Source organism: Suricata suricatta, chromosome 14 (assembly GCF_006229205.1).
Source record: "Suricata suricatta isolate VVHF042 chromosome 14, meerkat_22Aug2017_6uvM2_HiC, whole genome shotgun sequence".
Classification (NCBI taxonomy): domain Eukaryota; kingdom Metazoa; phylum Chordata; class Mammalia; order Carnivora; family Herpestidae; genus Suricata; species Suricata suricatta.
In genome coordinates, this window is record NC_043713.1 from 5092243 (window position 1) to 5109450 (window position 17208).

The 17208-nt window shown below is 37.2% G+C and overlaps 1 long non-coding RNA gene across 1 annotated transcript; it reads left to right on the forward strand.

The window, feature by feature from the left end:
- The first annotated feature begins 647 nt into the window (after positions 1-647).
- On the forward strand, positions 648-1238 carry LOC115277592. The gene is made up of 2 exons (XR_003902429.1): positions 648-731; positions 938-1238. It is a non-coding gene; the product is annotated as an uncharacterized LOC115277592 (long non-coding RNA).
- The last annotated feature ends 15970 nt before the right edge of the window (positions 1239-17208 follow it).

A 17208-nucleotide genomic window follows, 5' to 3' on the forward strand; every position in this document is an offset into this window, starting at 1 on the left:
TGTGCTACACATAGTAGTACTTTGTAACTCATAAACAATAGCTATCATTAATTTTTATGAGGGAATACTTTTTTAGATATTTCTGTCTGCAAGGGTAGACATATAGCACAATACACAATTCAAACGAATATATTGAATAATATTAAAATGGACTTTAAGAAACAGTTGCCTTGTACATTTTTCCAACAAAATTTTGCATTTAAAAATTAGGAACATATGTTTAATAATCAAAATGTCAAAGTAAAGTGGCTGGAAATAATTATATCTTCATGTTAACACCCAAATCAACAGTAAACTCCCTTCCCTCTTCAATGCAGCATTTCACTTGATAATTAACAGCTGTATGCTAATTGCATTGGGAGCTCTCAATTTCCTGAGTATGCTAATTTAAAGCTGTGTTGAGTGGTGACTTTGTTTCATGGAAGCCTGAAGTATAAGCCTATAGAATACGTTATACAAGTAATCCCACCCTCGGTTCCTGGCAGAGAACAAACTCAATGCGTCTGTTAACGGCACCTCACACTAGAGAGGAAAATTGTTATGGCCCCGAGTCACTTCAGTGGTGATTGCAAGATGAGAAATTGAAGTCTTCTGAGATTGAGATCCCTACTATGACCTGAAAGCAACCTGAATGCCAAAAGAAAGACGCGGGCCAACCAGCAGTCACCAGAATCAAATTAACATGTCTCGGCTATACTGAGAGTTGAATCTATCAACTGGGCATTTTGAAAGTGCGTCATTGAACTAACGTAAATATAATGACAGCTAAGTGCTGATGGACCTAATGGAAAAGGGAGAGCATTAGGGACTCTCTCCAAACTCATGGGAGAGGGCTATGGAAGAAGTGATGTCAAGAGCAGAAGTGGAGTTGGTTGGGATATATTTTGTATTTGATCGTGATTCTACAGCATTATTTGATTTGGGTTTCTCTTTCTAGGTCCCCACCTGGCCCTTCTTCTGTGCAGGTTACACACTATGCTTTGACCAAAGGGAGGATGTCAACCTGCAATAATAAGACGACTCTCTGATCCCTCCATTAAAAGTTTCAGCGATCAGATAGAATGTGGGTCTGAGAGAAGACGTCCAGAAATAAAACGGAGAACAGTTGCTGTGTCACTGCACAGGGGGACAGAAAGTTGGTTGAAAAGCTGAAAGAAATGTTTTGTTTCTCTCTATGTGTTCTTCTTGATATAGGTGGGCATCATATGCTTTAATGATAATAAATAATATTTCTAATATTTATTGTGTTCTACCTGGGTATGGTATATGTACCCTTTAGGATAAAATAAAAATAGTATTTGTCTTATATATATATATATATATATATATATATATATATATATATATGTATGTATATACACATGTGCATATATATATGACAAATACTATTTTTATTTTTCATTTAAAAAAGAAAAGAACCAAGTCACTTGAACCAATTTTTATAAAGTCAATCAACAGGTAAGTAGCTGGACCCAAACACTCGGGCCCTAGAATCTGTGTTGTCAGAATACTATTTCTCTTGATTACACACACACACACATATATACACAACCCCAAAGCTGATTGACAGTTTCTAATGAACTTCAATGTCACATCATATGACACATGGATACTGAAAGAAAGAAAGAAAGAAAGAAAGAAAGAAAGAAAGAAAGAAAGAAAGAAGGAAAGAAAAAGAAGGTGAACTGCAGAGTCTGTGTAGGGCTGCACCAATTCCATCATCCTCACCTGTGTGCATAAAAATGAAAATCAGGGCATAGCTTTAGGATAAAGAATGTTTAATGGATTTTTGAACGCATTGCTAATTTAACATCAAAAGATGGGTTTTACTATTTGGAGCTAGTGCTGCAGTGGATTTCGACAGGTTTTTATTTAAAGCAGGCTCATAGAAACTCTATTTACAATTCTCTTCATCACCCACTTTACGGAAGGTAAAGCAAATCTTTATAGTAACTTGAGAAGCATCAATAGCATTGGTAGCCAAGGAAGTGAAGACATAGAAATAAAACAAATTCATGAGTCTTTGTTTGCTTTATTTAGTATTTAGAATTTTCTGAATCTTTTCCCAGAGATAATATGTAGACTTAAAGAAATAAAAGAAACAACACTAAATGGGATACAGCAGTTCAAGGAAATCAAGCGATTTCATTTTTTGGTGACACAAAAATCATGTAATAACAATGATTGTGTTTAAATATATATATTTTGGAAGCCAAATATATTCTGCTTCTCTATTCACAAAACCTCAGACTGGAGATTAAACAATACCACACACAGATATTTAAATCAAAGCCATTCAAATCATTTCATGTTACATCACACGTTTGTGTAGGTGTTTGTTACATGACCTCTGCGCTATGTTATGTGTTACCTTAAAGAAGGACAAACCAAGACTCCTCTGTCTTAAAGGGGAATTGAAGATTCATCAAAACCTAAGTGTGGGGTGATATGTGCACCTTTAACCAGCAAGCCTCTAATGTTTATTTATTTTTAGAGAGAAAGAGAGAGAAAGAATGAGTGGGGGAGGGGCAGAGAGAGAGAGAGAGGATCTAAGGCAGTCTCCTTCATACTGACAGCAGAGGACCCGAAGTGGGGCTCAAACTCACAAGCAGTGACATATGACCTGAGCTACCCAGGCACCCCATCAACCAGTAAATGTCTATAAAATGCTTACTATGGCCAAAAGAACATAAGGCACAAGTGTACAAAGATGAGCCAAACATTTCTCTTTCCATCAAGAAGATTAAAATGAAGAGAACAGGCAAGTGATAAGACAGATGTAAACAGTATGATGAGCGGTGGAGGAATGTTTGATGGGAGCTCATTAGAGGTATAAGTCACTGGCCTAGAGATCCAAGGAATCCCTAAGGAAATGACATGTAAGCTGAAATCTAAAGTGTGCGTAGGGATTAGTTAAATAAAGTTGCCGAGCGGGAGTTGGAAATGGACAGGGACTTGCGAGCAGAATCTCATGCTCAAACCACTTACGGCCATGGTTTAATCTCTTAAAATCTCAGTTGTCTCATTTGTCTTTCTAAGGTAGTGACTCCTGGCTGAGTTGTGAAAAATATCAGCAACAAGCTATAGAAAGCACTAGTAAGATTCTGTAAACTCAGTAAATAAGAGCATGGCTTTTTCAGGGAATTTCAAGCAGATACGTATATCCATGCATGTTGGATGACAGCCAACGACAAAGCTGGAGAAGAAGGCGTGGACCAGATCTTGAGGATCAGAAATGCAAAATTTCACAGAGATATCGACCAGCTTTTGTTCCAAATTATCAGTTTAATATTTATACAGCAAATAGCCTTGGATGGTAGAGACTGTCTCCATCCAATGTAGAGAGTAGATTTCTTGACCAAAAAAGATAATGCCTCCCTCCAGGCCAAAGGGTAGGCAGGCATACCAGCAACTTCCTTCTAAGACAGAGGATATCCAAACGTTGGGTTAATCAGCTGTAACACAGACCCACTGATTACAAGTGCACAACAGATCTTGTCTCCACATCATCCTCTTGGGACCTGGAGGCAAGGGAAGTGTGTGCAAAAATCATCTTCATTCTGCATGCTTCCTGTGACCCTTGGCCTTCTGCCAACATTCCTGAAACAGTAAGATGCTAATGTATTAACTCTGAAGTATGGTAAACCTGCAGAGTCTTCACGGTTTTTGAACATTCTAAAATCCTCATGGTATTAACAATACATTACCTGCATTTAACATAGTCTCATAACAGTTTCACTTTAAAATGACAATATGTACACTCCCCCAGGAATAATTTTGTTAGAATTTAAATTGAAGATTTGAAAAAATGTTAGATGGAAACTTCAATAAAGGTGAAGGGATACATATTTTTCAAATAATAATATTGATTTCATTGTGTACATAAACAAGATAGTTGAAAGGTCTTATAGCATCTAAATACCTAAGGTTTTGTTTAACTATCCATACTTCACTAGGTTCCTCCCTTAGAAATTTCTTCTACCCAATTTAAACTGCAGTCACTGTAACCTTAACACACAAGACTTTCTTCACCTCTATGATCTTCAACGTCCTCACCTCACCCTCACTCTTTAATTGTAATTTGGCTGGGGATTGATTTCTAGATTGACAGTTTTGTTTCCTCAGCACTTTAACTATGTGTCCCATCCTCTTAGGGCATATGCCACTGCTGATGAAACGTCCACCGAGCTAAAAATTGTTCCCTCAGAGGCCCTTTCTCTCAGATGCCTTTCAGACTTTGTGTTTGTTTTGTATGCTTTGCATTTTTATCAAGTGTACCTGACAGTAGCTTTAGTTTTATTGCTTTAATTTATTGGACGTTTCAATCTGATCACTCATACTTTCTTTAATTCTATTAAATTTTCAGATACTTATTTTAAACATAATTTCTGTCCTCCACAGTTTTTACATTTCCCTTCTAGAACCTTATATTCTAAAATAATGGTGCCAATAGGCTATAATAAGTTGTTTGTATATAATGCAGTGTATAGAATAACTGCAAAATTAGCTTTATAGGAAATTACATTCCAAACCCTACAGAAAAATTAAGACAGGATTCTAAACATGGTATAAGGAACCCACATAAAGTCAGGAAAAAGAAAATAGCAAATAATAAAATAATAAACAGAGAATAAAAATAAAACAGAATGGCAGTCTTGAGAATTACCATATTAATAATCACATTAAATGTAAATGATCCAAATGCACAGATTAAATGACAGAGATTGACAGACTAGAATAAAGAAAACAACTCAAATATATACCATATACAAGAAATCACTTGAAATATGATGATATAGGTAAGTTGAAAGTAGAAAGATGAAAAATATATCATGTAAATATTTATCAGAATAAAGAAGTGGCTATGTCAATATCAGACAAAGTAGATTTAAGAGCAAAGAGAAACTTAGAAATGATAACAAAGCAGTTGAGCCATGAAGAAGATAAAGAATCCTAAATGTATATGTGCCAAAACATTGACAAACCTGCAATTATACTTAGCAACATGAACAACCATCTCTCAGCAATTGGTACAAAAACTTAGACAGAAAACCAGCAAGGATGTAGATAAACTCAACAATGCTTCCAACCAATAAGATGTAATCGGCATTTAAAGAAAACTCCAACAAATGCCAGCAGAAAACACATTGTTTTTAAGTGTCCATTAATTATGTACCAAAGCAGAACATGTCCTGGGACATATACAAACTTCAAATTTAAATTTAAATGTAAACTTAAACAAATCACACAAGGTCTTTTCTCTGACCAGAATGGAATCAATCTAAATATCAATAACAGAAAGATAACAGAAAATTTTCAATTAGATGGAAACCAAACAACATACATCTAAATATACCATAGGTCAGAGAGAAAATTTCAAGAAAAAATAACACATTGAAATGATGAAAATGCAGTATGCAAAATTTGTGTGGCAAAGTAGTGCTAGGCAATTTATAACATGGAATGAATACATTAGAAAAGCAGAGTCTCAAATCAATATTCTAAGCTTTCACCTCAAGAAGCTAAAATAAAAAGAGCAAAGTAAACACAAAGCAACCAAAGGGAAGGAAATAATAAATATACAAGGAAAATCAACAACAGTGAAAATAGAGAAATTCCATGAAACAGAGTTGGTTCTTTGAAAAGATGAATCAGATTGGCAAACCTCTAACAACACTGACACAAGAAAAAAAAGAAAAAGAAAATAGACACAATTTCTAATACCAGGAGTGAAATAATGGCTATCATTACAGACCTCAGAAGAATGAAAAATATATAATACTGCACACAGCTCTACATCTATAAATTTGTCAAGTCACATTAAATGTACCAGTTCCTTGAAATACAGAAAGTACTTCAACTTGCCACCCAATATGAAATAGATAATCTTAGTTATCCCAAAACTATTAAGGAAATTCAATTCATAATTTAAAACTCTCAGAAAGAAATATTCATGCTCAGAAAGTTTCACTGGAGAATTCTATCAAATGCTTAAAGAAGGATTAACACCAATTCTACACAATATCTTCCCCACAAAGTAAAGAGAGGACATACCCCAATTTATTTTGTAAAGTTTATTTTACTCAGAGAGAAAGCATTAAACATATTTTTATAAACTAGTAATGAATACATGTGAAGTGAGATTAAAACCACAGTACCATTTTCAGTCATTCACAAAATAAAATAATGAAGTCATATTTCCAACAAAACTTATTCCAGATTTATATGCTGAAAACTACACAATGCTGGTGGATGGAAATAAGGAAGACCTAAATAAATGCACATGCATACCATGTTCATGGTTAGAAGCCTTAACATAGCAAAGGTATTAATTATCTTAAAATCAGTATGTTAAGTCTGCATCCAGTCTCTCCAAACCAGAAAGAGCATGCTCCATTCTTCCTATTTTTCTTTGTGGTTTATTATCCCTTCTCTCATTTTTCTAGTCCCATAGCTGAAGATTGACATTGTAGACAGTCTCAAAGACTCCCAGAATGATCTGAGGCAGCTGTTCATTCTGATAGTTTCCCTCTGCCTCGTATAATAGACACATTTATCCCCTACTTAAAGCCTAGAGAGAGAAAATCTGGAACTGAGTGTTTTGTCCTGTGTTTTTTCTGTGTCTTTCTCTCTTCCCTCCTTACAATTTTTAAAGCCCAAATTACATTGCCCTGAACCTGGGCAGAGCCTGAACCTGGGACCAGAAGGTACCATCTTCAGGGGCACCTGGGTGGCTCAGTGGGTTAAGGTTCAGACTTCAGCTCAGGTCATGATCTCATGGTTCATGAGGTTGAGGTTTGCATTAGACTCTGTACTGACAGCACTGAGCCTGTTTGGGATTCTCTCTTTTCTTTTATCTCTCTCTGCTCCTCCCTCACTTGCACAATCTCTCTCTCAAAATAAATATACTTAAAATTGTGTGGGGTTTTTTTTTTAGGAAAAAGAGGTCCAGTCTTCATACTTTCTGCTTTTCTGTGTGTCTTAGTACTTTCTTTTCTTAATTCTGTGAATAAGGATCACCAGAGAAATGCAGGATAAAGAGAGACATGATAAATTGTTGCTAGGCATACTTGTTAAGTAGTATTCCCTTATCATAAAGGAAAAGGGAGGGACAAGGAGAATTAAATTATTGCTAGGTTTTGAATTACTCAGTTAAGTTCATAATAAGTAGTAAATCCCTTATGAAATATATTAGGATGTGCTCATGAAAAAAATTGTAAAGCTATAAAAGGTAGCAAATTTTTAAATACCCACCTGGCCAGTGAGCCCTACTGTTTTTACTCTTTAGAACCCAGAAACCTCCACCAACTTGTCCCTGGAACACTCAGAGGTAAGTACTACTCTGTTGTTAGCATTTATCATTCCCACACTATATTTCTACCTATATGTATAAAACTATACTTCATATATGTGATACTGTCTGGTTTTTATTTTCTGTTCCTTGCTTTTGGTGCTTGACATTGCATTTGCTATATTTTTAAATTTATTTTTTATTTTTTTAATGTTTTATTTATTTTTGAGAGAGAAAAAGCATGAGCAGGGGAGGGTCAGAGAGAGAAGGAGACACAGAATCTGAAGCAGGCTCCAGGCTCTGAGCTGTCAGCACAGAGCCTGATGCAGGGCTCAAACCCATGAACTGCGACATCATGACCTTAGCCAAAGCCTGACGCTCAACCAACTGAGCCACCCAGGAGCCCATGTTTGCTATTTTTATCCTGTTGACTCATCTATAGCTAATCCAGTTCTTTGTACTGCATAGAGTTCTATTGTATAACTTCACCAAAATGTATTTATCAGTTCTCTCTTTACTGTAAATTTATACTGGTTCCATTCAAGCATATAAATGCTACTATGAACATTTCTATGCAAGTCTTATGTTTGTATTAACATAATAAACTTAGAGAAACATGGAAAAGGAATACCAAGACATATAGCTAGAACAGAAATAATTTACTTTTAAAAATACTAATTTCCTCCTAAGAGGAACATAATTGTATTATATGTTGAGTAACATCCAAATGAAGGCGTTATTATTGCCCCTTCCCTCATGACTCTTTCACTCTTATACAGAGAAACTTGAACACAAATTAGTGCAATAACGTGGCAGATATGCTAAAACAGCAAAGACTCAATTGTGTTTTTCTGGCAATCACATGGGATTGAGTCAAGGGCTTCCTGGAAATGACCTCTGGATTGAGTCTTGAAAAATGGATAGCTATTTCATGGATGGGCAAAACATAAAATGCATTCCTGGAAGTAAAGGAAGGAACCCATGCACAGAGTTTGAATGTATACTGAATGAATTCCAAATGTTTTGACATGAATTAAGTGTAAAGGACCTGGATTTGGTGTGATAAAAAAATAAAGTGAAGTGGAAAATATTTTTGCTGATATTCTGGAAAATAATTCATTTTCATGCTAAAAATGACCAATGATATGTTTAATCTTTTAAATACTTTTAATCATTACATAAATGTAACAACTTTCCACTTTGCAACAGTGTTGGTTGATTTCCAAGTCCCAAAGAATAATTTCTGGGAAAAAATCCAATTATCCCTCTTTTTATTTAATGGTCCTTTGAGCAGTATCAAATCTTGACATCTTATTAGACTTTGCATTTCTCTTGGCTCGATACAGGCCGAAAATGTTTCTTCGTCATCTTTGTATACCCAGCTATATCATAGTTTCTGGAACTTTGTAGCTGCTCAGTAAATCTTTGCTTCATATGCCAATGGAGCATAACCATGAACATGACTAGAAACCTGGTGATGAGGAAAAGCATGGATGTTAAAGTCAAATAGATCTTCATGTGATAGCTAGGCGTTTGGAGCAAGTTACTTAATTTCAATAAGCTTTATGTTTCTTACCTATAGAAGCAAGAAAACATCTAAGTTACTGTTCTTTCCAGGGTGCACATTTCTAACAGTATTATTGCATGTAGCTCTTTACTGGTCTTTCAGAAGGAACACATTTGTTGTAAATAAGAAAATCAGTGGAGTGCAAAAAGTATCAACATGCTGCATATCTTACTTTAATGCTTCTGTCTATTTTCTTGACATTATCATTAATAGATTTTTAAGTTACTATCAGAAAACAAGAGTAAAAAGTAATATAGAGGTTGTTTGGCCATAATGTTGCATTTTATCACATACAGTTCTGTTGCAGTGATACTGACTTTGGAGCACACATTTTAATACCAGAATTATAAACAATGAAAACATTTATATGACATTTTATACAAATTGAAATCATTTAAATACTAATAGCTATCATAAAAAACAAAATCCTGACAAAAGATTTGATGCAAATAAATAGCTGGTCTCCAAATAATTTATGTTGAATAGTGAAAGAAGCACAGTAATATTGTAAAGATATGAACACAAATTACAGCTTCCAAGGAAGACATATCAACTTATGAATTATGATTTATTAAGACTTTAAAATTGGGGGATGAAATTATGATTGATAATTTTCTCATAAAAATGAGACCATTAATGTCATCCTATTTCAAACTAGCACTTTAGTTTTCTTTTCAAGAGAGAATTGAATATTTAATGGCAGACCAATATTTCCACTGACCAAAATTTGAAAACTTATTTGTGTAAAGGTATCAGAAAGTAGCTGACATAACAAGAAGGAGAGGATCTAAAAATCCAAAGAAGAGAGAGTTTGTAGGGTTAAGCTGACATTTTGCAACTGATTTGTCCTCACGGGTATTTGACAATTCTGGGCATCAGCAGGTGGCTGCAATCCGTGTCTCACTTTGAGAAGGAAGCTGGTGCTGAAGGGTAGAGAAACACACACAACATTTGCAATATTTGGGTATTGAAATGGCAAAAGAGGCACCAGGAACATGATCAGTTTAACTTTCAGGACATTTACTGAATCCCAAAGCTGTCTGGGGTGATAGTCTAAAGAGCTTTGTTGAAAACTCCTAAAATACAGAGAGAAATATTCATCATTCTAAGTGTGGCAAGGAGGAAACACATGACCCTACAGGGCTGGGGACCATATCCATCACAACTGGCTCTGAGTTGAAAACTCAGCTCAGCCCATTGGTGGGGCACACCTTTCATACAGCTTAGGCTACAATGACCTGAAGTATTACTCAACTTTAAATCAGGTCAGTTCTATAATGCAAGCTTAAAGGGGGAAAAATCCACTGTAAGAAGACAAAGCAATCAACAAAACTAGACTGAATGATGACTCAGGTCTTGGAAACACGAAAGTTTAAAATAACTATGAATAGTATGTGAAACACTATAGTGTAAAAAGGGACAACATACCTTAACATATTTGAGCAGAAGGAATGAAATGTAAGAGTCATATGGATAATCTAAAAATAAAAGAATGGTAAGAAAAGAAAAATACTGTCCAATACTTGCAGCACATGTATCTAACATCATTATGCCAGACACACTGATAAAAAGATGAGTGGACTGGAGGTAAAAATAGATCTATAGAAATTGCCCAAAGCTAAGAACAAATTAAAAAGGAAATAAGAGAGGGAAGAGGCAGAGTGTTCGTGAGCTGTGGGACCATGTCAAATGATTAAACATGCATGCAAACTGGAATATGAGGAGAAAGAAGAGAAAAAAGAATGAATAAGAAGGATCTGAAAATATATAATTTTCAAATGTAACAAAGAACGTCAAAGCACAGTTGAAAACAGGGTTGAGAAACCTAAGTTGGTTAACATACATGGTATTCAAAATGTTGAAAACCAATGACAAGTAGGAAATCTTAGAAGCAACCAGAGAAAAAAGAAAAAAAATTACTATAGATTTTATGGGAGTTCCAACCCAGCCTCTGAACAATCACTGTTGCTAATCTGATTGTCTGTTTAGCAGGCTCAAGTAGCTTCTGAGCTTGGCTTGAGCAGATTTAGTGGCCATCATTTGTTCCTTATGTAACACTACTGTATATCTTCAACACACTCAAGGCCTTCAAAGAAAAATCAAAATACATGAGACCAGGCAATATAAACAGACAAACATAGAGTAAGAACAAAGCAAGAGACAGAAGGATCAATAGACTAATGACAAAAGTATGTACCAAATGGTGCAAGATTGACAAATTCTCCAATAATAAAATAAATTCAAGAACTAGAATCAATTAAATAAGGCGGAACTCACCTTGTTTTTAACAGATTTGCCTGGCAACAGGTTGGCAGCATATTTGAGTTGTGGGGAAAATGAGACCTGAAGAATGCACCTATTGGTCCGTGGGGTCCCACCAAATGCTGCCAATGGAAAGTCTGCAGAGAAACCTCGGTGGAAACTCCACTGTTCAAAGACTCTGTCACTCAACATCTGACTCTAAAGCAAGAAATGCTGTGCCTATAAGACACGATCCTTGAAAACAAGGTGGAAAGGAAAGAGGTAGGCATTAGCAAGGATGTGGAGCCTGTGGACACAGATGCTGGGACTATGAGTTGACACAGGCACTTTGCTAGACTACTTGTTAAAATCTACTGAACTGAGCCCGACATAAGCCAGGTCAGCCAGCAATGCCACTGCCAGGTGTGGTTCTCCCCGCCACGTGCTCACATCTGTGCACTGAAAGGTGTATAACAGTGCTCACAGCAGCGTAATACATCACAGCCCCCATCTAAAAAGAACTAAATGGTTCACCAGTGTAAGAATGAACAAATAAAGTATAGCGAACTCATACGATGGAATATTCTTAGACAAGAAACAGTGAACCACTAGTAACCCTAAGAATATGAATGAGTGCTTAACCTCATGGTAAGGAAACTATATACTATATGAGTATAAAACACAAGGGTTCTTGGGTGGCTCAGTCAATTGACCTGACCTCGGCTCAGGTCATGATCTCACAGTTCATGGGTTCGCACCCCGCATCGGGCGCTGTGCTGACAGCTGGGAGCCCTGGAGCCTGCTGTGGATTCTGTGTCTCCCTCTCTCTCTGCCCCTCCCCCACTTGGTTTCTGTCTTTCTCTGTCTCATAAAAATAAATAAACATTAAAAAAAATGATGCCACTGATATGAAATCTTTTTAAGAAAAAGGGAAAGCTCACCTGTGCTGCTGAAAAACAAGATAGTGACACTTAAGGCAGGTGTTTACCAAGTGGGGCCAGAGATGGTCTAATGGTAGGTGGTTTACGTTTTCTCTCTTCATGTGGCTGCTGGTTACGTGGATTGTACTCATTTTATCAAAATCTTTGAAGTGTTCATTATGGTTTGTGCAACTGCATGTCAAATGTTCCAACTCAGTGAAAAGTTTTTAAAAACAAAATTTGCATAGAACATGGCTTCAATGTAAAACGACCTCTACGGTTGGGGAAGGATTAGGTAAAACTGTCTGTAAAACACTTAGCTTGGTGTTCTGTATATAATAAGTAACAAATAAAATATATAATATCTGTGTTTTGATCTTTCCGGTTGTCTCAAATTCCAAGCGTTTATTATATAACTGTTTTTTGATACAAAATATAAGAACTCCAAATATTCGCTATTTTCTTTCATAAAATATTATCCTTCTTACAGAAAAAAAACTGTCTTGCTTACTGAAATTTTATTAGTCACCTATTTAGAGTTTGCAGCTCATTGGGCACTTCTGGTTTTAAGGTATAATAAGTTTTCTTTAAATTGTCGGTGGTGATGTAGTGTTCAGATGTGTGATTCATCACTCTCCCCTACATTTTCTGTTGAATGAATATAGCCTCTTTTATGTTGAATAATATAGTTCGGTGGTCAAGTGCACAGGAACTACAAATAGATTGCCTGGGTTCACGCCCCAAATCTGTCATGTCCTGGCTTTGGGACTTTGTAAAATTAATACCTGCAACATCTAACAGTGTGAAGACGTCATTCTCATGCTGAGGCATTTAGTAAATGCTAAGTAGCGTTACTCATTACAATGGGTTTTAATCATTCACAGAAACATTAACAATCTTCAGCAGCTTAAATAGAAGAAATAAAATTCATTACTGGGACAGTCTTGAACTCTTTAGAGGTGGATAATTTTTCTTTGGAAGTTGTGGGTGTATTTTCCTTAAGAAAGAAAAGTTGTTTTTTGCTTAATTCATCAACCATAAGGTGCTCACAGATGCCTAATTAGTGGCGTGCATCCTGAAGGACATGGTTGGTGAAATTTCTGTGAAAATACCACATTCTGCTTGGCAACCCGAACTTTTAAATTCAGTCACCTTCTGGACGAGTGGCATTTATTTGTTTGATATCTCATCACTTTGGTCTTTAAAAGATGAATTTTCTGGGACTATGTGGATCACTCAAAGAAACAGAAATCTCTGTCTCTGAAACTGTTACTGCCACCATGAATTGTTCTACGTCCTAATGTAATATTAGCTTCTCAGCATTTATAGGAAACATTCTTTTCACAATTTATATTTATCAATCTCAGATTTCACATAACACCACACATGAATATACTAATTTTTTTAATAAAAATTATGAGTCCCTAATATATTCAAGGCACTGCCCCACATTCAGGGAATACAGGTAGATATAGAAAATGCATGGTTAGATATCAAGTTAAATTTTTAAATTTTTTAAATTGGGGAAAATAGAGCAGGAGGCCTTCTAGTCTGATTGTTAAACTTGGAGAACTGGCAGAATGAGATGAAAAGGAACAAATGATGGACACACCAAATTGAGATAATGATTTAGGCAAAGAAACAAAATTTGGTATACATTAGACGTGGTAGAGAAACAGAAATAAATCCATTTCTGTGAAATGGTTCACTATGGCGTGAACCATATAAGCAGGTTAGAAGACCCAGCCCATTGTCTTCTCTGCTATTAGAACCTGGCCATCCTGTGCCCATCAGTGATCTGTCTGGGCTGGATTCTGCCGCCCAAGTCTTTAATTCAAACCAGAGGCAGAGTTGCCCTAAAACTGACCCTTGGAGCATGAGTACCATTACAGAAAAGGTGTTCCCTCATCATCAGCCTGGCCTGGACCTTCTTGGTCAAGGGTAAAGAATGTTCACAGCAGTATCTGCTTCAAAGGAAATGGATATAAGGACAAGGAAGGGTAGAGAGCTGGAGATAAACTATACTTCTTTCTCCCAAGAAAAAAGCCCTATGACCATGACCTAAAAAATATTGTCAAGAGTGGCCACCTAGAAATCTGTCTTAGGACTAAAGTAAGAGAGTTGGTAAGGGGGGATCCTCCTGCAAATGTTGCCTTCTTTGAATCGTCCCATGGCCAGGCCCTCTGGGAAATTCAGGCTCTTTTGGTTTTCCTTTCCTCCCAGGGGAGGATAGGAAGTGAGTATTAAAGGTCATGTTATGCCCAGATTGCAATATCGTCTCCAAATACCAGAGACCACCAGGGAGGCCGAGTCACACATGCAAAAGCAAAGGGCATTTATCATTACGGACTCAGGCTCGGGCTCACAGACTTCACCAGTGCAGTGGATCCGTGCTGAGAGCCCCGAACAAGGGCTGAGCAGGGTTTTTATGCGGTTTGGGGAGGGGGAGTGACAGGAAATTGTGACACAGGGACAGTGATCCAGTCATTATCATATAACAGTATTGGTAACAACTTTGACCATACACATGTCCAGAGCATTTGTTACTTTTGGCGGGACCCAATCACAACATTTAGAGTACCTTTAAAATCAACCAATTACAGGGCGAGCCTAGGGTCTTGTTTGGCGACTATCGGGTTAACTTTACCATTAGGTAACAGAGTGCTATCTACAGTTCCCATCTGCAGGCCTCCCCCTTAGGAATGTGGAGGGTGGTAGCTGGCCTTCCCTGATTGGGTGCTGCGAAGGTGGTCTCTTCTGCCCTAGGCAATGTGTAACTGCATGTTAGTTTCGGGGAAACTGAAACTTAGGACTTTAAGGTCAGAGGGGGAACTTAAAGCCTGTCATGGAGTCTGTTTGGTTTAGACTTGTGTCCTTACAGTCACACCCTTGCTTTCAGGGGCGGCTTTATATAGTTTATTTTTTTCTTGATTGCATAATGCACTAGAAATTTGCAAAGAATGGAGGAAACAGAATGAAGGGGGAGAGGCAAGAGATTGGACTCTGGAGTGAAATTGCCTTGGGTTTGAGTCCATCCTGCCACTGAGTGCCTAACTGTGAGGAAATTAATTAGCCTCTTCAAGCTGCCTCTTCAGCTGTAAAATGTGGTCGTTGCATAAGAACTCCCTAATAGGCCTGATGTCAACTCCGCAGGGCTGTGATTTCCATCTCTCCTTTCTGAACTCATGAACCTATGGTACCAACACCAGGGGTGCTGAATGAGTATCTGGTGAGTGAATCTACAGAAATGCTTAGCATGATGCCTGTAAAATGGAAATTGCGAGATGATATTAATATCTATTATCACTTTTTGTTTTTAATGAATAATAGCAGAAATAATAGCAGCAACAATATCTCCACTCTAGCGTGAGTCCTGTGCTGGCTCTTTGCTACCAAGCCTCCTACTGGCAGGTTCTCAGATGGGCGGGACCGTGACTTCAGGGAGAATTTGTTTCTTCTTTTATTAAAATATTTATTTCAGTCAGTAATATAGATTGCATTTCACCAAATTCCATGTCAGAATCAAAATGGACATTTTGTTCTCTAAAGATTTCTTAAAATTTTATCATCCCTGCATTCCTATAATAAATCTTAGGTTTTCAAGGTGTCTTTGAGCATAGCAGTTCTTCAAAGGCAGTCCTGGTTTTGATTTGCTAGTATTACATTTGATGGCTTTGTATCTACTTTTAAAAATAGGTTGAAAACCTATTAGTTTTACTACAATGTAAATAGTTTTCTATTCACATTACACTAACAACAAATTTTGAAGCCATTGATATTGTCCATGCTCAAGGGCAGTTTAAATATGGTGGTATTACTGTTTTCTGAATGTTGAAAACAACTTGTCTATAGAATTGCCTCTGTCTTATTTCTTAATTGGTGGCCATTGCTGATGGGGGAGCATAAGGCAAGCTGACAGGTCACAAAACCGTTCTGCCCCCTCCCCCTTCCCCGTCCTCCTGCCCACAGGTGGGATGTGTGTGATACTCCTCGGGCACGCCCCGGCTGCCCAAGAACAAAGGAAAGGGGGAAGACAAATGGTTAACTGACAGAGATCTTAGTCCTGCTGGACCAGAGTCCTCATCACCCTCCATAGGGTTGTGGGAAACAAAGGCAGAAGGAAACGGCAGATAGAACTCAATTTCCTTGTCACCTGCAGCCCAGTGACAACCACTTAGGCTGGCACAGTAAAATGTTTCTCCGGGAACTACCTACTATCTCAATGTTAATGCTTTGCTAGAGGGAAAAACCACCTTAGCTTGACAGTAGCTAGGCCTTCGGGGTCCTGGGAGTCTTCAGCACATGAAAGTCTCACTGGAAACTTCCCTTGGCCTTTACCTTCCCCAACTCCATAAATAAAACCAGTCTCTCCTCATAGTCCCAGGGCAGCTCTTCCTGCCCACGGGTACAGTCCCTGTACTTTAATAAAATCACCTTTTTGCAGCAAAGATGTCTTCAAGAATTCTGTCTTGGTTGTCTTCAGACTCCACGACTCCTAAACTTCAATTGCTTGACAGTGTTTTCAACTTATCCTGAATTCATTGGTTTATTTGGGCTTTCTAACTTTTACTTCAATTGTAAATTTATAATTCCTAGAGAAATCAGTGGTGAACAAAATTGTCTCACATCTCTGAAAGATCACAATTATGTTTATAATCTTTTCTTACTTGAATCTTCTAATTGTAATTTTAAAATGGGATTTTTTTTTAAATCTTAGAAAGCTATTGGCAGTTCAGAATATGAAAAGAAGAGATAGGAAGGACTGGGGAAGATGTGGTGTGGCTCAGTCTGTGAAATGCTCCGCATCTCTTATGGAACACTCATTCCATCTGTTTTTGCAGTGGGATGGCTTAAGAATGTTCAGAGAAAGTTGGGAGATGAAGAAAGAAGGGATGTGGTCTAGGACCCTGTAGGAGAATTATGAATTGCAGGATGTTAAGCTCTCCTAACAAAAATGACAGGGATATTAAGTGGAATTGGGGCTATACAAGCATAATTTGCTTTAATGTGCAGTTGGTTCTATTCGGTGTTGATGATGGTGGAAAGCAGAGCGGGTAGGATTTCCGCCTTTTCAGAATGCTGCCAAAACAGCACTGAAAGCAGTTTCTGGGCTTAAAACGATTCAGAACTGAAGTGAGAGCAGCCATAATAAAGGGAATCAATTGATGAATACAATTTAATAATACATC